Source organism: Haliotis cracherodii, unplaced genomic scaffold, assembly GCF_022045235.1.
Source record: "Haliotis cracherodii isolate W230 unplaced genomic scaffold, xgHalCrac1.p SCAF_9, whole genome shotgun sequence".
In the NCBI taxonomy this organism is placed as follows: Eukaryota; Metazoa; Mollusca; class Gastropoda; order Lepetellida; family Haliotidae; genus Haliotis; species Haliotis cracherodii.
In genome coordinates, this window is record NW_027266343.1 from 12,493,365 (window position 1) to 12,515,848 (window position 22,484).

At 40.5% G+C, this 22,484-nt stretch overlaps 1 long non-coding RNA gene across 2 annotated transcripts in view; it reads left to right on the plus strand.

Moving 5' to 3' along the window:
* LOC139453227 (uncharacterized) overlaps positions 1 to 22,484 on the plus strand; it is a 193,932-nt gene that overhangs the window by 89,727 nt on the left and 81,721 nt on the right. For both annotated transcript variants that reach the window (XR_011652407.1, XR_011652406.1), the window contains exon 4: positions 15,655 to 15,713. This is a non-coding gene — a long non-coding RNA (uncharacterized lncRNA). The remainder of the gene's footprint in view (positions 1 to 15,654; positions 15,714 to 22,484) is intronic.

Sequence of the window (22,484 nt, forward strand, 5' to 3'; positions counted from 1 at the left end):
AACAACAAGTACTATCTTTTAACGCCTTTTGGTATGACGCGACCGGGGATCGAACCCCGGACCTTCCGCTCTCCGGGCGGACGCTCTACCTCTAGACCACGGAGGCAGTCCAACCTGTAAAATAAATGATATTTGACAGGCATATGTTCAGTAATCTGTTTCATGCACATCCTGAAATCTCACCTTTTTAGCATCAAATCAATGCATGTTTTGCCTATTCTTGTGCTCACATAACACAGAACACATCAGTCATGGGTGGCGCCATCTGGCTTACTGGCCACTACTCATACCTTATAGTGTGAGGCACCACAAAAACAGTTTCTGACATGTCTGTGGATTATGAAGGTGATGATGATGATGATGAGGATGAGGATGATAATGATGATGATGATGATGATGATGATGATACCTAGTGTGAGCCTCAACAAAAAATGTTTCTGACATATCTGTGGATTATGAAGGTGATGATGATGATGATGATGATGATGATGATGATGATGATGATGATGATGATGATGGTGATGATGATGATGATGATCTGATGCATATGTTTGATATTAAATCTCAAATTCGTTTCACGCCAACAGGTGTGTAAGAAAGTTGCTTCAGTCTATGGAATGTAGGATGTCAGTTTCAATGGGTTCTGTTTAAGAGTTGATGGAAAAATCTTGTCTGGGAGGGATGGTAGGAATGGGAAGTGTAATTGTGACACGGATAAGAAGTTTTCAGCCTTTTCATCCCTGCTTGGGAGCTTCACTGGTTGTGGCGACTGACAACAGCTACTTCAGTTATGTAATTGGAAAAAGTTTTCAGCTCTTCCATCACTGTCTGGAGCTGCACTTTTTTGCAGTAAGGGACCAAGAAATTAGCAATTTTTGAAAGAATTATCCTGGAAGGTTAATGACATGTGTTCATATGAAGGAGAGACTTTGTTCTTTTCAGCACTGGCATGTTTTTAACTTGTAACAGCATTCAGTGTTTCGGTAATGTTAAATGCTTCAAACAGCCTGATTTTAAATCAATTTAGAAGCGTTTTTCTCAATTTTGAACATTAGCAAGTCTTTGACCCAAGCTGATATTTATAGGAGCTGTAGATAAGAGCAGTACAAACATATGGTAATAGATTCATTTTTGGGTCACAGCCTTGCTTATATATTTTCTCTTAAAGGTCAAAATACTGTCCATTTGCCCTCATTTCAGCCATACCTATGTTGTTGTGAGAAGTAAAGACATTGCAAACATTTGAACATGTCTGATAATTTTCCTACTAATATTTGAAAGCTTTGCTTCAGTTTAAAATTTTACATTTTCAGGGAGCCAATTGTGTCCTAGGCCTAGGCCTTAACTCTGTGAAGATACTGGGTCGAATAGGTCTTCAGAAACCCATGCTTGCCGTAAAGGCAACTTATGGGATCGGGTGGTCAGCCCGCTGACTTGGTTGATGCATGCCATTGTTTCATGCCATCATTGTGTGGATTGATGCTCATGATGTTGATCACTTGATTGTCTGGTACAGATCGCCACCTTGTAGCTAGAATATTGATGGGAGAGTGTTAAACAACAAACAAACAAACCCAGCCCGTAGACAAAGTGATGGCGGACTGTAAAAGTAAGCACAAAACATTTGGAACAGAACAGTGGAACATTCATGCACTCATGTTGATGGCCTTATTATAGCAGAATGTCATCTAGATATTTCCACTTTCCTCCAGGAATCCTTTCACGTTAGGTAAACTCATTAGGCTTCTGTGTTATCTGTTTTTTAATTAGAGGCAGGGTAATGATCTTAATGTACCTAGTCCAAGTTCCCCCACACAGGCTGAATGAAGCCCTGATGAAGCACCTTCAGACAAAGAGCCAGCACATCTGCATGACTTGTCAGCATTTAGTTCTTACCGTAAATTCTCAAATAAAAAGGAGAATTGTATCTGAGGTGCCATAAGATATATAGTAATTTTATTCAAAATACATCGATTCTTTCGTATTACTCTAGTTGTCTGCCATGACTAAGTAACTATTGTAATATGAAATAATCGTTTTATCCTTTGCTTCTTTTGAGTAGTATATTTAGCACTATATTCTTATCATAAGCTCAGTATGAGATTATACAAATTGTGTGTGGTGATTGCTACTGGTAGAGCAGGACCCTTTTCACGAACACCTAGTGTCATCACTGATTTAGTGATCCATTCATATAATTTTCATCAATATTTTACCTTTTACGCCCGATGGAATCTGTTTTGGCATATAAAAGTGACTGATCATTCTCTGGCATTGCTAGGCGACTATGCTTGTCGTAAGAGGCGACTAACGGGATCGGGTGGTCAGGCTCGCTGACTTGATTGATACATGTCATCGATCCCAATTGCGTGGATCGATGCTCATGATGTCAATCACTGGATTGTCTGGTCCAGACTCGATTATTTTACAGACCGCCGTCATATAGCTGGAATATTGCTGAGTGCGGCGTTAAACAACAAACAAACAAAACAAAACTCTGGCATTGCTAATATATACTATTAAAAATAATGTTCTCAACATTTAATATTTACTGTAAATGACAAGGAAAAACAGGTGTAACCAATACATTTGTTTTGTTAGTTGTTAAATATAGAATACTAAACGAGCTCCCGTGTAATACCAATTTTATGAAACTCGTGAATAGTTGTGGTATCTGACGAGCGAAAGCGAGTCAGATACCACAACTATTCACGAGTTTCATAAAATTGGTTTTACACGGGAGAGAGTTTAGTATTTTATTTATTACTTGCCATTGATAACGTTATTAAAATTATACTGTTGAGTATGAATAGGCTGACACCTACACGATCATAGTCCAATTGAGTTTAACAGAATAATACTTCAAACACGTCAAAAGTTGAAACGTATGAATTTAATACCATACAACGGTCCACCTTTAGAATTCAGGCATCCGTTCCACAAAATTATCGTAGGGCTAATCGCAACTCACATACTTTAATGTAGACTAACGACTGTTGTTGCGCTACAATACGATCGCCTTGTGGAACGGGCCGTGCACCTCAAAGTTTACAATCACGTCACAATACCCGATGACGTAAATTGTGGAATTTTGTGGCAAGGTCCATCGGCGAAACAATGCCATGCGACGTCAGCCTAGCAACAAGGTTGCTGGGGTCATCGAGTGTCCATAAGCTCCTCTCATTGATCTATCAACTCCGCACGCAATGTCGTTGAATAAGCCAAGGGATGTTGAGAGCTTTCAAAATTTGTTCGTGAAACGTGTTCCGAGAGTACATAAGCACGCGTTTTGGTATTACACAATGTGTAATACAGCTGTATGTTTATTAAACGGGTGATCTCTTCACGGGCAAGTAATAATCAGCAATATGCAATACATATGACGACAGCCTAAAAATAATCAAGTCTGGGCCAGGCTGGTGATTGATATTGTGACCATCGATCCACGCTGTTGTGGTACACTGACATGCAATCCAACAAGTCAGCAGGCCAGACCACTTAGTCATTGTGTTGAGTCCCCTTGTACGACAAGCGCAGGGTGCTGGGGACCGAGATCTCACTCACAATCCTGGAACATGTGTCTCAGCTATTGAAACACATTGCCAATCAGGCTTCACAGTGAGTTTGCTAGTCCGAGACTTCATATTGTGTACTGATGATTGTGGTTTCCAATCCATTGCAGTGAATCGCTCCTTGTCTACATTCTTGTTTCAGTCACATCAAACATCCAATATTTAATAACAAGGATGGTAATAAATGTAATATTTCAAAATTAATGTCCCAATATATAATGTAACAAGGTTAACATATGTTTAAAAAATGATTCATTTTCATCAATTTGGTATTCCTCGTCATTTGTGAAAAAGAAAATTGAGAGTATGTTAAACTTGAAAATTTAGGTTTACAAGATGTATTGATTGTTTCTGGGTATACAGTTTTGAAAAAATTGAAACATCCAAAGTTGCTTTTGCATCAAGATAGAGGCCTCATAAATCAATGATTCCTTTCTGGCCTCTGCATGACCTGCCATACAGCATAGTGTGTGGGTGCAGCCTTCATTTGTATGTAGGGGGCACAGGTGGACCAGTCATCTAAGGTGCTGCAACCCTGTCATCTTATATTAGATGCCGCTATCCAATCATCTAAGGTTCCCCAATCCAGTCATCTAAGGTTCTGCAATCCAGTCATCTAAGGTTCCGCAATCCAGTCATCTAAGGTTCCGCTATCCAGTCATCTAAGGTTCCTCAATCAAGTCATCTAAGGTTCTGCTATCCAGTCATCTAAGGTTCTGCAATCCAGTCATCTAAGGTTCTGCAATCCAGTCATCTAAGGTTCCTCAATCCAGTCATCTAAGGTTCTGCTATCCAGTCATCTAAGGTTCCTCAATCCAGTCATCTAAGGTTCCTCAATCCAGTCATCTAAGGTTCCTCAATCCAGTCATCTAAGGTTCCTCAATCCAGTCATCTAAGGTTCCTCAATCCAGTCATCTAAGGTTCTGCTATCCAGTCATCTAAGGTTCCTCAATCCAGTCATCTAAGGTTCTGCAATCCAGTCAAGTGACGTCAACGTCATAGCTTAAGATTGTTGACAAATTTGACAAATTGTGGTTCCGCTGCTGTTGCGACTTGCTGTCCTTACAGGTAAACACTAAAATTTGTCTCTGTATGTAGACATCTTCTTCAGTAATAAATAGAACATTATATTCGTGTTAATGTCATACTATGTTTACGACACTTGTGCCTAAAGATGGAATAAATTCTCGCATTTCCCTCACGCTCACGGAAATACCGGAATTTAGACATGAGTGTCGTAAACATAGTATGACGTGAACACTCATATGAAATCATCTATTTTATGTCAGGATAGCTTTAAATTCCAATTTGTCTGCACATGTAACGTCAGAAGCCAGTTTGAAGAGACATTTCGAATTTGCTCTGGAGAATGCTTGAAGAGGACTTTGATCATCCTTATTGGGCTAGAATTCCTCGACTGGAGACCCCACCCGTGAAGTAATCATTGATGACATGGTGTAAGAACTTCACCTTAATTAGCTAGGCAAAGAGATATGCTTTCTAAGGATTGAAACTATTTTAGCTTTTATATCTCCCGTAAAACTCTGACATCAATGTAACCTCTATTTTGTTTGAAAATCTCTCATCAAAGCCAGGATGGGCTACGATATAATGGAAGGCCATAAACAACGAACGTATTAAGCTATGTCAAAATTTATTTTAAGTTGAGGCTTAATTTGGAGAGCACAGTTTGCTTCTTAAAGCCAGAAGCTTGTTTCTTTCTGCTCAGTGCCAGAACGTACTCGCTGCATTGAACATAATGCTTGTGATACCTCGACAGAAGCTTGGTACAGGAATCATCTGTTATCTTAAATCTGTCTTATTTTTGCCATGGCTCTAGCTAAACCTTGACAGAAACATGCTACAGTTATCGTGGTTCCGCTATCGCTTAACATGAACATACTAAATTTTTCATGGCTGCACTATCCCTTAGCGTAAACTTGTTACATTTTTCATGGCTGCACGTTCCCTTAACGTAAACTTGTTAAATTTTTCATGACTCCACTAACAAATAATCTTGCTACATTTTTCATGGTTTAACTATAAGTTGTAGCAGGATCACTTGAGGTGCATGGGGTTTTAATGCGTCCTGGGGGCGAATGGTATAAAACCTAACGAGGGATGCATAAACCTCCATGTACCCCAAGTGATCCTGCTACAACAAATTTATCTTACTAACATGTATTAATATGACATTGCAAAATAATAAAAATAAATACCAAATTCATAGAAAACAGTTGCCCGATTGAGCTGAGGTTAGCTTGCACTATGTGATGTGACATACAATGGCTCGGAAAAATCGTGCATGTTTTTGCTTTTAAGTGGGGTATGAAGGATTTATTCTGTCTCCCAGAAATGCACATGCAGCTTATAGTGCTTGTGGCAGGGTATAAGAGATTTATTCACCTGCTGAGAAATGTATTACCCTCCAAGGCGGGTTACAAAGTATTTTATCAAGATCACATACACCAATCTGATCTCATCATTTTGACATGGAGGTATGATAATATCCCTAAACGTAAACTTGCTGCGTTTATCATGGCTCCATTATCCCTTAACGTAAACTTGCTACGTTTATCATGGCTCCATTATCCCTTAACGTAAACCTGCTACGTTTATCATGGCTCCATTATCCCTTAACGTAAACTTGCTACGTTTATCATGGCTCCATTATCCCTAAATGTAAACTTGATACGTTTATCATGGCTCCATTATCCCTTAATGTAAACTTGCTACGTTTATCATGGCTCCATTATCCCTTAATGTAAACCTGCTACCTTTATCATGGCTCCATTATCCCTTAACGTAAACTTGCTACGTTTATCATGGCTCCATTATCCCTTAATGTAAACTTGCTACATTCAGAATGGCTCCAACTAACCTTTTGCAACTAAATAATTCAAATACAGTTCAAATACAGACAAACAAATCATTACCTAGGACAATTTGATGATATATTCATTTTCATTCTATTTCCCTCCAGAATATTACCTTCGATCTAATTTTTTAAATCTTAGTTCATATATCATATATATACAAAAGCAGATTGTTGTTGCTGTTGTTAATCAAGGGGATAAGAAAACATATGTCACTTCACTGGCTTCAGACCTCACGGTATCAATCAACCACACCTACCAGTCCAATCAACCACACCTACCTGGCCAATCAACCACACCTACCTGGCCAATCAACCACACCTACCTGACCAATCAACCACACCTACCTGGCCAATCAACCACACCTACCTGACCAAATAACCACACCTACCAGTCCAATCAACCACACCTACCTGACCAATCAACCAAACCTGCCTGTCCAATCAACCACACCTATCAGTCCAATCAACCACACCTACCTGACCAATCAACCACACCTACCTGACCAATCAACCACACCTGCCTGTCCAATCAACCACACCTGCCTGGCCAATCAACCACACCTGTCTGGCCAATCAACCACACCTACCTGTCCATTCAACCACACCCACCAGTCCAATCAACCACACCTGCCTGGCCAATCAACCACACCTGTCTGGCCAATCAACCACACCTACCTGTCCATTCAACCACACCCACCAGTCCAATCAACCACACCTGCCTGGCCAATCAACCACACCTGCCTGGCCAATTAACCACACCTACCTGTCCATTCAACCACACCCACCAGTCCAATCAACCTAACCACACTCTCCTTTACCAGCAACTTCAATAAAGGTTGCGGACATATGAAGAGATTTCATTACATAGAAAATTGATTCAATCTCAGGTTTAAATGTTTACTCCTTTGGAGCAAATTGATAGCATGGTTGGTGAAGAGTTCTAAAGCAGACATTACTTGAATAATTACGGCCTTTTATCACAGCAGATTTTGCAGGAAGACCTCTTCCTCTTTACTTTTGAAGACAGTTTTCTTCCAATACAAAGGTCAGTGTGTAACCCTACCATAATCCTGAAATGGCAGTAATTGCCTGATTAGTGTTCTGGAATAAATGACTATTTCAAGACTGGCTGGCTGGTAATGTCACAAAGGAGGAACTGCAGACATGTTTGTCTTCATGAAGTTCCTATGAGATTTATGTTTTGTGTGACCAGTGTTATATCAAGACATATCAGCTTGATATGGGGGGAAAGAGCCAAGTGATGCTGGTATGAGACCTTCGCCACTATGCACAGCGCACAGGTCACAAATCAGGTGAGGTTAAGCCACGTCGGTAGCGGAGAGTCCTTGGATGGGTGATCATGTTCGGCAGCTTGGCTCCTGAGACTTTCGAGGGCTTCGGTCCTGCCCAACACTAGCACATGCAGCACATGTGGTGTCTCCTTGGGCAAGTGACTTTGTTCGAATTGTGCCTCTGTTCACCCAGCAGTGAATGGGTACCCGGAAGGATGAGATGGCAATGTGGGTGTTAACCTTCTAGCGTCTAACAGGCAGCTTTGGTTGTATACTCCCCAGGGAGCTGAGAACGATTGTTGACTGCACACTGATCCATTGACCGGAATAATAAATGTCTACGCGTTTAGAGCATGCTTATGCATGGAGTACTGCACCATATATATGGACTATCATATTATTTTTGTTGTTATTATTAATATTACTTTGGTGAAACCCTTTAGAATGGGTGTGGTGCTGACAAACTTAGAAACATAATTGGGGCGAAAGTCAAACCCATGATCATAGATTTCTAGCATGCCCAAGGGAGACAACTCTGCACAGCAAATTGTTGCACCTTAGACGACTCTGCCACTTGTGCCCAATTTGATAGCATGTATATTGGACTGGTTTATGGCCTGGATAACATTGTTACATATGCATCATAACAGCTTATAGTTTCCAAAACGTTTTGCTGCCGAGATTAATGACAGCTTCCCACCTCACTTGACAAACTATACCCTGCTATAGTCATGAAGAATCATTAAAAAAAACAGGAGGCACTGTCAAAATGGTTTAGTTTTTAGCTTTTAGTTCTTTTGATCCTTGATCTGTCTGCACTTTGTTGAGACTTCTGGTAAGCTACTGATAGGCTCCTCTACTGACTAGACACTTTGGGCTCTTCCCAAATAACACATCTCTCAGTGATAGGGGGCACAGATGGCCCAGTCATCTAAGGCGCCACGATTCGTTGTGCAGAGTTGTGTCCCTTGGGCATGCCAGAAAGCTATGATTGTAGGTTTGAATCCCGGTTTGCCCTGATTATGTTTCTAGGTTTGTCAGCACCATATCGTGTCACATCAACGTCAAACTGACATCACAAAGTCGCCACTCCTTCACATTCGCTTTTATTAGGGGCAAGTGTGATGTATGTTTTTCTTTTTACTAAAGGGGACACCAAGTTGGGTAAGGCTCCTGAATTTGCTGTGCTAGGCTGGGTTCACACATGTCGATAGTCCAGACAACTTTTCACAAAATCAACATCCACGACTGGTACACCTTCGTATGAAAGTGATTTACCCCTGTCTGTCTTTGTTAACACGAATATGTCTTTTTCTTCTTTTAATCCCCCCAACGATTGCCTCTGTTTTTGTGTCAGGGATGAAATTGCTAATGTTTTCGCTATCTGATCGACTGGGTCGTCGCCTAACAGCGATCTGATTGGATACCACGTTTTGATTACAAGAGGCAGAACTCCTGATCTACATGAGGTGGCACAGGGTCGAGCCAAGAAAATGGCCATGATGTGGCAAGGGTAGAAACTAGGCTTTGATATATATATAGGCTAGTGGGGCAGGCTTGCCTTGGGGAGATGTATAATGAGAAGGGCAGCACTTTTCAAAACAATCAAATCATGGTTAGGTTTCAAATGTCTTTGTCTGATGAAATATATATTTACCTTCTTGCCATCGTGGTGAATCAAATTGAAATCTGAAGAAGAGACTTGACCTTTTTTCATAAGATTAGTGTGTCAATAGATATTAAATTTGCCACAGAGACAAACGAGTAGTAATTGAAACTGGACACAACATTTCCTGGCAGTTTGTCCGCAAAGTAGTGACACAGTTGCTGTTAATCTTCATCCGAGATCTTTATCCATTATCTACCCTACACTCAAGGCCGCAGTGTACAGGGTCACCAACATAAGCTGTGTCTCTGGTTACAGACCAGCCATTTAATATATACTGGAGAGAGGGAGATGAAAACCAGATATTTTTAAAAATTAAAACTATAAACCTAAATATAAAAAAATAAAAACACACCTTGCAACAATGTATATTTTGAGGCAGACAATTTCTTTTCTTTTCAGGGGTGGTCAGGTAGCCTTGGTGTCAAAGTGTTCGCTCGTCACACCGAAGACCCGGGTTCGATTCCCGACATGGGTACAATGTGTGAAGCCAATTTCTTGTGTCCCCCGTCGTGAAATTGCTGGAATATTGCTAAAAGCGGCGTAAAACCAAACTCACTCACTCACTCACTCACTCACTCACTCACTCACTCACTCACTTTTCTTTTCAACAGGCTGTAGTGTAATTCATATTTTCAAGAATTTTCTGGGACAATTTATTTTGTTCAGCAAATTCCCAGGGCCCCTCCAGTATATCAAATGGTAGGTCCTTCACACAAACAGCAACCACAGACCAGAGAGCCCTGTATCATATGCTTCTCCAACATTTGTGATCAATAAATATTGGCCTTTAAATCTCTACAGAAGATGGGAATCTGTTAATGATCTGCTCCGTGTCTTCTGGAAGAAGTCTGTTGCACTGTACGAGGGCTGCCAAGGAATGTGGCACTTCCACGACTTCTTTTGATGTACCAGCTTGTTATATGTCAACAAAAGTTTGAACCAATGTCACAATTCTTCCCACTTCCCATCTGTTAAGTGTGCTCGGAGTAATTTTCGTGATTCGATGATTGTCTTAAAGAGAAAGAGTCATGACCATGTGACAAGCTTGGAAAAATAACAGTCACGTCTTGTGGGAGAAAGAGACTGGCCATGTTATGATAGAGGGGAGGGGTCGGGTGGGGGGTGGTGGGGTGGGGTTGAGCGGGTGCAGGGCAGGGCAGGGCAAGGCAGGGCAGTGTTCACTCCCAACAAGCCATAAGGCTTGTGATACATAAGTGTAACTAGCCGTCATGTGAATCCATGCTAAAGGATGATAAATTATCATTTTCCTTTACAAATACTAATGGTCTGTTGTTGTGATTTGCAGGAAAGCAAATGTTTTCTTAATACAAAACCTATGCCGAATGTCAAGATAATTACAGTTATAAGAAATGATATTTTCTACCAGACAGTCGAGCAGGTAGGAATATATTTTCCCAATCCAATAGATATGTTACCAGCCACAAGATAGGCAGGCAGCTATTTTGGACATCGTTGCTGAGATCTGGTAGAGGTTGAATATTTTTTCAGTCACTGTTTTTTCTGAAAAGAAGAAGCCAAACAATTATATTCACAAAACAATTGTTTAGGACATCCAGTATGTCCTTTGAAACATCATGTTTGTGTCTAGCCTCAGGCAAACATGTTTCCAGTATTTTCTTATTTAATTCTTTTGGAGTTGTTTTTTTTTAATCCAAGGCCCGCTCTGAATATCCTTAAGCAGATGTCTTTATCATGTTTAAAATCTGAATTGATTTTTCAGTTTCTTTTGGATTACTTAAAGGTACAATTTACTCAGATGTTGTGACTTTCAAGGAACGTTTGGATTAGAGGGGAGTTTACTTCACAAACCAATTACTCAACAGAATAATATCAATAGAGTAGCCATATAAGAAAACTATCTAGTTTCTCAAGATTAGAATTATTTTTACAAAACATCCATGAGCTTGTTTTGGTTTTTTTTCCAGTAAAATATCTAAAAAGACTAATGTCTACTTTTCACTGCTGTCAAGGGACATCTTTTCACAAATCGATAGTAATGACTAGTTTTCTGGAAACTTTCTTACTTCGCAAGCGTCATCTCGTTATCTTTCAGTGGTTCCCTACAATGCCCATGAACCTAGCTTCCTGTCAGGATTAGAATGTCCGATGACATGCTGAAGAAAGATGGCTGTAATAAACGAGTCATGAACTAGCCTATCTTTCTGCTTCAGAGGATTGAGTAGAAATCGAGGAGGAACGTCTCATTATTTGCACATTCTGTAATCTGTTCCGATTTGTCAATGATCATAAGACATGTCTATCATGGCCGTAATAGGTCTGTGTGATGTCATGGTGTACATTGGTATGTCTGTCTTTGTGGTGTGTGAGGTCATAGTGTACTCTGGTGTGTCTGTCTATGTTGTGTCTGTCTATGTTGTGTGTGAGGTCATGGTGTACTCTGGTTTGTCTGTCTATGTTGTGTGTGAGGTCATGGTGTGCTCTGGTATATCTGTCTTTGTTGTGTTTGAGGTCATGGTGTACTCTGGTGTGTCTGTCTATGTTGTGTCTGTCTTTGTTGTGTTTGAGGTCATGGTGTACTCTGGTGTGTCTGTCTATGTTGTGTCTGTCTTTGTTGTGTGTGAGGTCATGGTAAACTCTGGTGTGTCGACCTGTCTTTGTTGTGTGTGAGGTCATGGTGTACTCTGGTATGTCTGTCTATGTTGTGTGTGAGGTCATGGTGTACTCTGGTGTGTCTGTCTTTGTTGTGTGTGAGGTCATGGTGTGCTCTGGTGTGTCTGTCTTTGTTGTGTGAGGTCATGGTGTACTCTGGTTTGTCTGTCTATGTTGTGTGTGAGGTCATGGTGTACTCTGGTGTATCTGTCTTTGTTGTGTTTGAGGTCATGGTGTACTCTGGTGTGTCTGTCTTTGTGGTGTGTGAGGTCATGGTGTACTCTGGTTTGTCTGTCTTTGTTGTGTGTGAGGTCATGGTGTACTCTGGTGTATCTGTCTTTGTTGTGTGTGAGGTCATGGTGTACTCTGGTGTGTCTGTCTTTGTTGTGTGTGAGGTCATGGTGTACTCTGGTGTATCTGTCTTTGTTGTGTGTGAGGTCATGGTGTGCTCTGGTGTGTTTGTCTTTGTGGTATGTGAGGTCATGGTGTACTCTGGTGTGTCTGTGATGGTTGTGACCTTCCAGTGTCAGGTCCTATTGTTTGCTGGTGTGTCTGTCTTGGTTGGCCGACCAGTGTCAGATCCTGTTGTTTACTGGTGTGTCTGTCTTGGTTGGGTGTCAAGTGTCAGGTCCAATTGTTTAATTGTGTGTCTGTCTTGGTTGGGTGACCAGTGTCAGGTCCTATTGTTTACTGTTGTGTCTGTCTTGGTTGGGTGACCAGTGTCAGGTCCTCTTGTTTACAGGTGTGTCTGTGATGGTTGGCCGACCAGTGTCAGGTCCTATTGTTTACTGGTGTGTCTGTCTTGGATGGGTGACCAGTGTTAGGTCCTATTGTTTACTGGTGTGTCTGTCTTGGATGGCCGACCAGTGTCAGGTCCTATTGTTTACTGGTATGTCTGTCTTGGTTGGGTGACCAGTGTCATGTCCTATTGTTTACTGGTGTGTCTGTCTTAGTTAGGTGACCAGTGTCAGGTCCTATTGTTTATAGGTGTGTCTGTCTTGGTTGGGTGACCAGTGTCAGGTCCTATTGTTTACAGGTGTGTCTGTCTTGGTTGGGTGACCAGTGTCAGGTCCTATTGTTTATAGGTGTGTCTGTCTTGGTTGGGTGATCCGTGTCAGGTCCTATTGTTTACAGGTGTGTCTGTGGTGGTTGGCCGACCAGTGTCAGGTCCTATTGTTTACTGGTGTGTCTGTCTTGGATGGGTGACCAGTGTCATGTCCTATTGTTTACAGGTGTGTCTGTGGTGGTTGGCCAACCAGTGTCAGGTCCTATTGTTTACTGGTGTGTCTGTCTTGGATGGGTGACCAGTGCCAGGTCCTATTGTTTACTGGTGTGTCTGTCTTGGTTGGCCAACCAGTGCCAGGTCCTATTGTTTACTGGTGTGTCTGTCTTGGATGGGTGACCAGTGCCAGGTCCTATTGTTTACTGGTGTGTCTGTCTTGGTTGGCCAACCAGTGCCAGGTCCTATTGTTTACTGGTGTGTCTGTCTTGGATAGGTGACCAGTGTCAGGTTCTAATATTTACTGATATGTTTATCTTGGATAGGTGACCAGTGTCAGGTCCTATTGTTACTGGTATGTTTATCTTTGCTGGGTGACTAGTGTCAGGTTCTATTGTTTACTGGTATGTCTGTCTTGGCTGGGTGACCAGTGTCAGGTCCTATTGTCTACTGGTATGTTTATCTTGGCTGGGTGACCAGTGTCAGGTCCTATTGTTACTGGTATGTTTATCTTGCTAATCAATCGTTAGTTCGAGAACATTTAACAAATAGTGGTTGTTATTATGTAAGTTTTATTTTATGAATGCGACATCAAGAAATACTTTTCCAGTGGGAACCCTGTACCATGTACATACTAAATGCTGAATGTAAGTTTCATGTGCTTGGATTAATGTTCTAAGCCATATACTTTTTCTGAGATGCCTGTTTGGCCAGTTTTATTTAAGCTTCATATCAGTGTAGCCAGACACACTTTGATTTTGTGCCTCATGATGACAAAATTGATCCTTTGAAATAAAACGCATTTCTTTGATGTTCCCGAATGATATATGGGTATAGCAGAAAATTGCATTTCAGGAACAACAGAGCAATTTAACAACCACATTAGACTCGGGTTTGCTGTGGTTATTGATGACATGCTGCACACACGGTTGTACAACATTCTTGTCCTGTGACGGTGCACTGCTGGCTAGATTGTAGTGGATTGGGTGTACGCATACAGAATCTCACCCTAGTGTCTTCCAAGATCCAATACATCAAGACAAATTGATACAATTTACAAATAATTGAAGGTTGAGGAGGATGTTTTTGCTTTTATCAATGAGTCTTGATAACATTAGAGCTTGGAAGATACTCAAATGATATTCTATTTATCATCCAAACTCATTCTTCATGTAAATGTACATTTATTATGAGATTACTGAAGATTTATTAAGAAGGCAGAAAATTAAGTGTTTTTTATTCCACCGACCAGAAATAAGTAAATTGTTAAAAAAAACTCATTTATGTCGCTATTAATACCGGGGTATATAAATTATTTAAAGTACACTTCAAAACACAACAAATTATGACAAATCATAAGAGAAAATCAAACAAAATATTTTAAATTGGATTTAACTTTTTATAACAATTTTTGTGACCAACCGGCCTGAATTTATGGGCCAGAATCTGTAACCACCCACCCCAATAAAGTCTGGCCTTACCAATTACATCATGCCAATTGTGGCTGCTGTGAATGGTGTGGTGGCGCTGCCCCCACTGAGGCTGGTGAAGGACGGTGTTGTTGCAGCTGTGGTAGAGCTAACAACTGAATGGTCATCCATAGGGCTTGCTATCGATATAGATTATAGAGATCGATAATCACCAACTAATATCGATCAATCATTGATAAATATCAGACAAGTAACTTTAAGCAAATATGCAAAAAAGTCCCCAAAGAAATCAACTTATTTCATGCACTGGTGTGCAGTGACAATTTTATGCATAGATTACTTTGTTGACATTTGAGATAAAACAAAAAACATTGACATTATTGACAATAGCAAGTCTGTTTCGGTAAATCTAAACTTTTTATCATCACAACAGTTTGTGTATGTTATAGTCAATGACAACAATTTAATCGATAATCGTTCATATTTTTTCCCATTGTCAATAATTCTGACTAGGCTTAAAGAAATAAAAGAATTGGTTCTCAGGGAATGGCTTTTGAAAACATAGTGCGGGCGGGCGGGCAGGTGGGAGGGCGGTGTCTTTCTTTTTTTTCTTGGTTGTTCAAACTAGTATGTAACCAAACAAACAGATGTGTAACCAAATAAGCAGTTGTGTACAATCAACCCAGGAAAGGGCCTCCCTAAATATATTCTTTGAGTAAAATACTTGAGTACAGTATATGTAACTACCATTGGACTTGGAATATTTAAGGATTATTGGTGTGTCTGCTTGGAAATAAGAACGAAACGTGCGTCAAACTTTATGATGAAACGGGCAGTGCCTAACAACCAAGACTATTATATTTTTTTGCCTTATCTATCTTTTTCGCCAGCCCAGTCAGCCCTAATTCTGCATCTACCGGCCTGTCCTGTGTCACATGTTTCACGTCCCTCTTTCTGTTCCAGATACCCGGACTTACTGTCAGGAGCTGCACCTGAACACACTCTTCACATCGTAGCTGCAGGTAAGATGCGGTACTAGTACCAAGTAGCAGATAGCCCATGAGTGACATACTCTATCACAATATGCACACAATATTTATCTTTATCTTTTCTTGTAAAATAACATGAATCTCATCATGTGACCTGTTGATATTTTCATGAATGGCGCATCTACAAGAGAAAATGTCAGCTTTGCTGGTCACAAGATGAGATAATTATGTTATTTCACAAGAAAAAGATGAATGTTCCATATGTATTTTCTTCCATGATTTTCAGGATCTAATTCCAAAGACAATGGTGTCATTGAGGTGGGTAGAAAGGAGACCCAGTACCCGAGGGAAATATTGATTTTATATTTGGAGATATGTATAGTATTTTAACACTAAATACATAATAAAAAGTTATATTTTCTAGAATGAAGGGCAACTGGTTTTTTTTATCCTGATGAGGTCCGACCACAAGTCATTTATCTGCCTTAGAGCACAGCCAAATACTCGAGTCTCATAGCATATGGTCATGTATACAATGAAGATCGTGTTCTCTTTCCACTCACGGCCCACCAACCATGCCCAGGGCACCTGTGTATCTGTATGCAGCTCGAGTGCCTCTGTTGTATCAAGTGTATCGGTTGGAGGACATTTGTGGCATATATTTGTTCTACGCCTGACCTGAAATACACAACAGCCATTGCACCAGGGCCTTCAGCTGTGCTCCAAGCATCATGGAGTTGGATGTTGCGTATTTGATTTGTGTGAACGAATTTGGCCTCAATTTCATCAACCTTGTGAAGACCATGTAAGGAACATGTATTGACTTAACATCTCAGTTATGGAACTAACAGTTGTAGTCTTTATAATTATTACATTCAGCAAAAGACATAAAAATGGCAAATTTCTCCTAATCCTTATGGTACCTTAACTATTGGGCAGTTTGGCAAGGACTACAGGACCAGTGCTAGTTACTATCGCTGCACCTGATTGTCTCCCTTTGAGGCACTGTGTCTGTCACCAAGAAAAGACATCTTGCATTTTGCTTAACAAATGTTTTTTTGCACCTATATTATTTCAATCTTGTATTTTTAACATTGGGGTTAAGACAAAGACCCTTTGATTGTCATGCTTAATTTTGAACACTTTTAGTGATGGAAAAATATTAACCATCTCTGCTAAAATAAAAACCTTCAGCGTCATATTCATGTTTCTGTTGCTTACAAGCCCCAAGAATATTCTAAATGTAGTTTGAAAACCAAAAGATCATGCGAGCTGCAAAAATGCGAGAAATATGTTGGCCAATTTTGTATAATTTGACCTTCGTCTCCTTGAACGTAACTTCCAGTAAAGATGAGATAGGAGAAAAAAGGTTTCCAAATGTTCTGGTGTCAGAGATTGAAGACTGATGGGCTTTCCTTTACTGTAATTGGCTGCTCAAGGGCTGTGCAGAAAAACCGAGGAGAGTTTTCATTTCCGAGATTCTGCTGTATAACGATTGGAAAGGCAGATCTAGTCAGATAGAAATAACACGTGAATTGGATCGCTTGTTAAGAGTCTAAGATCTTCAAACAAATTATGCAGTTGACATGTCATTAATCTCAATTTCCAAATTTAACTCATAACCTGATGTGTTTGTTGAATTCTGGTGTTGGGAAGAATTGAAGGATTTTTGAGTTACACACAGATGTAGTGAACTTGAACGGACTGTATGATTGTATTTGATTATCAGGAATTCATGGAATAGCATATTCGACATAATAAGCGCTCTTATTAGAATATTATTTTGGTGAAAAACAACAGAGTTGAAAGATGGCAAATTTTGCGGTTTATGCTGACAGCCTGAAATGTATGTATACGACAGATATATTTTCCCTGAATTTAATTGCCCATAATTAAGGGTGCATCTAACAAATGTATTATGCGTGAATAAATAAGTCTTGTGTACATTTATCAATCGAAAGGGGTGCTAATTGGGATTGTTCACTAGCCAATATATTAGCAAATATCGCCGTGGGCGGTTATTAGAGCGGGGCGCTTATTACGTCGAATACGGTACTTTAACCGATGATTTTACAACAAATTGTGTTGTATTTGTTAGTTTCTGTCTGTTCCTTGCAGAATTTAGGATTGAGTGGGGAGGTGGTTAATGTGTCCAATCATTCCCAACCAATACCCTGGTTTGATTCCTTGTATGGGACAAAGCCTGATCTTGGTGTCGCGTGTTATGTTGCTGAGTAGGACTGCGACGATGACACAATTAGGCGAATACGATTCATATCATGAACATAGGGTACCGAATACAAATATTTATTCACAAATACAATAACAAGTCAGCAGCTATTAATTATTATAAGAGTGTCGTCTTTGAAGAAATCCATCATATTATCATATGTTCTTATGGGTATTATTAGGTACAGGGTATGTAAATTCATAAATATTCAATTCAAGTGGCCACGAATAACTAATTCAATTCATGAATGGATACGGTTCGATTCACCAAATACACGAGTGAATCGTAACAGCCCTATTGCTGAGTATTGCTATCTTTACAGCTGCTGACATTCATTACTAAATTTGAAATCATGAAGATTTTCAAGAAGATGCAAATACAGATTTTCTTTATCATTTAATCCATAATGACATACATCGCCGATAATGGCACAGTGAGAGTTATCATGTTTTCCTTCCTGTGAACATCTTACTCCATCAAACGAGTTTATTCCATGCAGACTGTCCGGTGTACACTGTCTGTGAAGAAGATGAAGCTATGACATGATTGAATGTATTGGCTTCTCAATTCCATAATCTCCCAATAGAGAGCCTAAGTGTCCTAGTAGTTAGACACTTCTCCTTCCTTAGGGATATCTGTGATGATTGCTGTTCCTTCGTCACATTGATAATCTACACATATTGAACTTTGAGATATTCCATTTATTTGAGGTCAGGGTTCATTATAGAAACTGTTCATCAATGTGTGGAATTATGGGACAGAATAGGGTCCAGTACCCATGCTTGTTGTAAGGGCTGACTAGGTCCCCAGTACCTCATGCTTGTTGTAAGAACTGACTAGGTCCCCAGAACCACATGCTTGTTGTTAGAGATGACTAAGTCCCCAGTACCTTATGCTTGTTGTAAGAGATGACTAAGTCCCCAGTACCTCATGCTTGTTGTAAGAGATGACTAAGTCCCCAGTACCCCATGCTTGTTGTAAGAGCTGACTAGGACCCCAGTACCTCATGCTTGTTGTAAGAGATGACTAAGTCCCCAGTACCTCATGCTTGTTGTAAGAGATGACTAAGTCCCCAGTACCCCATGCTTGATGTAAGAGATGACTAAGTCCCCAGTACCCCATGCTTGTTGTTAGAGATGACTAAGTCCCCAGTACCTCATGCTTGTTGTAAGAGATGACTAAGTCCCCAGGACCTCATGCTTGTCGTTAGAGCTGACTAGGACCCCAGTACCTCATGCTTGTTGTAAGAGATGACTAAGTCCCCAGTACCCCATGCTTGTTGTAAGAGCTGACTAGGACCCCAGTACCTCATGCTTGTTGTAAGAGATGACTAAGTCCCCAGTACCTCATGCTTGTTGTAAGAGATGACTAAGTCCCCAGTACCCCATGCTTGATGTAAGAGATGACTAAGTCCCCAGTACCCCATGCTTGTTGTTAGAGATGACTAAGTCCCCAGTACCTCATGCTTGTTGTAAGAGATGACTAAGTCCCCAGGACCTCATGCTTGTCGTTAGAGCTGACTAGGACCCCAGTACCTCATGCTTGTTGTAAGAGCTGACTAGGTCCCCAGTACCTCATGCTTGTCGTTAGAGCTGACTAGGACCCCAGTACCTCATGCTTGTTGTAAGAGATGACTAAGTCCCCAGGACCTCATGCTTGTCGTTAGAGCTGACTGGGTCCCCAGAACCACATGCTTGTTGTAGGAGCTGACTAGGTCCCCAGTACCTCATGCTTGTTGTAAGAGATGACTAAGTCCCCAGTACCTCATGCTTGTCGTAAGAGCTGACTGGGCTCCCAGTACCCCATGCTTGTCGTAAGAACTGACTGGGCACTGGGCCTCAGGAACCCTATGCTTGTAAGAGCTGACTGGGCCCCCAGTACCCCATGCTTGCTGTGACTCTAGTTGTGGTCCCACTGTATGATCTGAATGATTGGCGTGTTGTATCATACCGTGACGGTAGGTCGTTGCCCCACAATCAGTTGGTATCACTTTTCCCTGTCCCCGACTGGATTATATAGAAGTCAATTTACAAAGTGTTTTAATCTTCAGGGACCTGTGAAACACATCGTCTTAAACATGATCCAATAAGTCATGGTCATACATCTCTTTGCAAAATAAATCAGCAATTGAACAGTGTTTTAATTTACTTATCATTCTGATTGACTGATCTGTGAATATGAGCATAAGGACGCAAGTCCGTTTCATTTGCCGTCGTAGTGTGACACTCATACATACTGCTTATCTCAAGTTTTCTTCTATCCCTGCAACTTGGAGCTAACACAATAAGAACGAATGCCACAATCTTATTAGATTTCCAACAGAATGAACATGTTGATTTAAGCGCCAGTTGTAACAAATTTACTGAAGGACATTGTTCTTTCGATTTTCTTTTAGGAAAACAGCACCCAACTTCAATCTGTAATATAAGAATAGCTTTATTATGCATGACAAGGGATACCAAATTGTTTAATGGCTGGAACTGAGATCAACTATTTTGGTCCAACACTTGGAGAGCAGTCTCATGAGGAAGAAACCAATAGTTAACACACTTTGGCTTCGTTTCAAACTTCATTATGTTGTTACCCCGGAGAAAGAATGACAGAAATAGTCGAAGATCTGCTGCATGGATCACATGAACTAGGTTTGCTGCACATCAGATCGTGGCCTTTGTTCCTGACGACTCAATTAACAATTAGATAGCTTGTTGCAGACAGATATCCTTTATGATCAGGAGTTTGTCTCCTTTTGACTTCAGGTACTTCAAAGGTTGCTGGCGGTTACAGTCACACAATGGTCAAGCGCCAACGGTGGCCAGTGGTGCCAGCCCCAGTGGTACCATATGGCAGCGTTTTATGATGTGTCATTTGTAGTGGTCACAAGTGCAACCCGGTCAAAGGAACAGTGTCTCCTCCATTGAAATTTAATGCAATCTCTTTGGCTACTAGTGAGCCCGTAGGTTTGTCGGAAGCTGCGGAAATTGAATGTGTTAGCCTGATTGATTGAATTCCCTGAAATGGACATGATCTGGGCAGACCATAGTTGGTGCCAGACCCGCTTGGAATGGGGGGTTTTTGGGGGGAGAGATGGAATTGGGATTGGGCGGAGAGATGAAGTTGTTGATCAGATTCCTCAGGGCAGTTCAAGGCCACGAGAATGCTTAGCAGAATAAACATGTTTGTTTTGACTGTGCTTGTCTTGAAGACTTGCATCAGTCTTTAAATCAAACATGAACCATTTGTAAGACTTACATGAAGTACTTGACAGAGTGTTTGTCAGATTGCAGAAATAATGTGGGTTCATTTGGGAGGCAAAAGATACAGAAGCTACTTATTCTTTTTTTCTTTTTTTGCATAGGCATTTTGAGATTGTTTTAGATTGTTGCATTCAATGTAAGGATGGTATCAGTGAAATACATGCCACCTTGTTTAAGCCATCATGTTAGTTACAGCTTTATTAACATAATTTAGAAAATATTAATTCTGATCAGGAACGAATATCAGCCATTGAGTAGGTCATATGCCCTCCTTTTTAAAGTTATAAACTTGGTAGTTCAACTGTTGAAAGCTGTGCCATTATTTGTCATGTATCTGAACAAGATATTCAAATACCAGTGTCGAAAGTTTTGGAAATGCATGAGCCTGATTGTCACATATCTAAATCTAGTGATGTCTACTGAGATGTCTACTGATGTCTGCTGATGTCTACTGATGTCTACTGATGCCTAGTGATGTGAGTGAGTGAGTTAGTTGTTCAATGCCGGACTCAGCGATATGACGGCGGTCTGTAGATAATCAAGTCTGGACCAGACAATCCAGTGATTAATATTATGAGCATCGATCCACACAATTGGGATACGATGACATGCATCAACCAGGTCAGCGAGCTTGACCACCCGATCCCGTTAGTCGCCTTTCACGACGAGCATAGTCGCTTTTTACGTCAAGCATGGGTTGCTGATGACCTATGATGACTATTTTAGTCCACAAGTCCTTATAATGATAATGTATAGCAAAACCCTTAAAAATGGCAAATTTCTACGAGTCCTTATGATACCTTAACTATTGAGCAGTTTGGCAAGGACAACTGGACTAGTGTCAATTTCTAATACTGTAATATTGACATTAGTATGAGCAAGATAGGATCTGTATGTACAATGAGTGTCAATCACTGTCAAACACTTCAGTTCCCAATATATCGCAATGCATCCCGACACTCATCTGACCGAACATTATTCGTCGGATCTACATGCTCGTCATATTTTCAATATGATTGTCACTGAAAACCATGGCAACTGTATTGACAAACCCATTATTGACCATTATCGGGTTTGTATTGCTGGTATTAATATACAGTGTGGTGCCATTCGTCACCACTCACCCCTTTCCGTAACCTCCAAGAAGACTCGTCCCCCTATCGATGAATGTTATGTGCGAAAATACGACAAACCAATCAGAATGCGCGTATAATGATTTCAAGTTCTTCGTCAAAGAATCACTCAGAAATAATTTTTGATTTTACATATGTCTTGCATCTAAAAATATACCCAAGACACAGTTAAATGTGTTCAGTCATA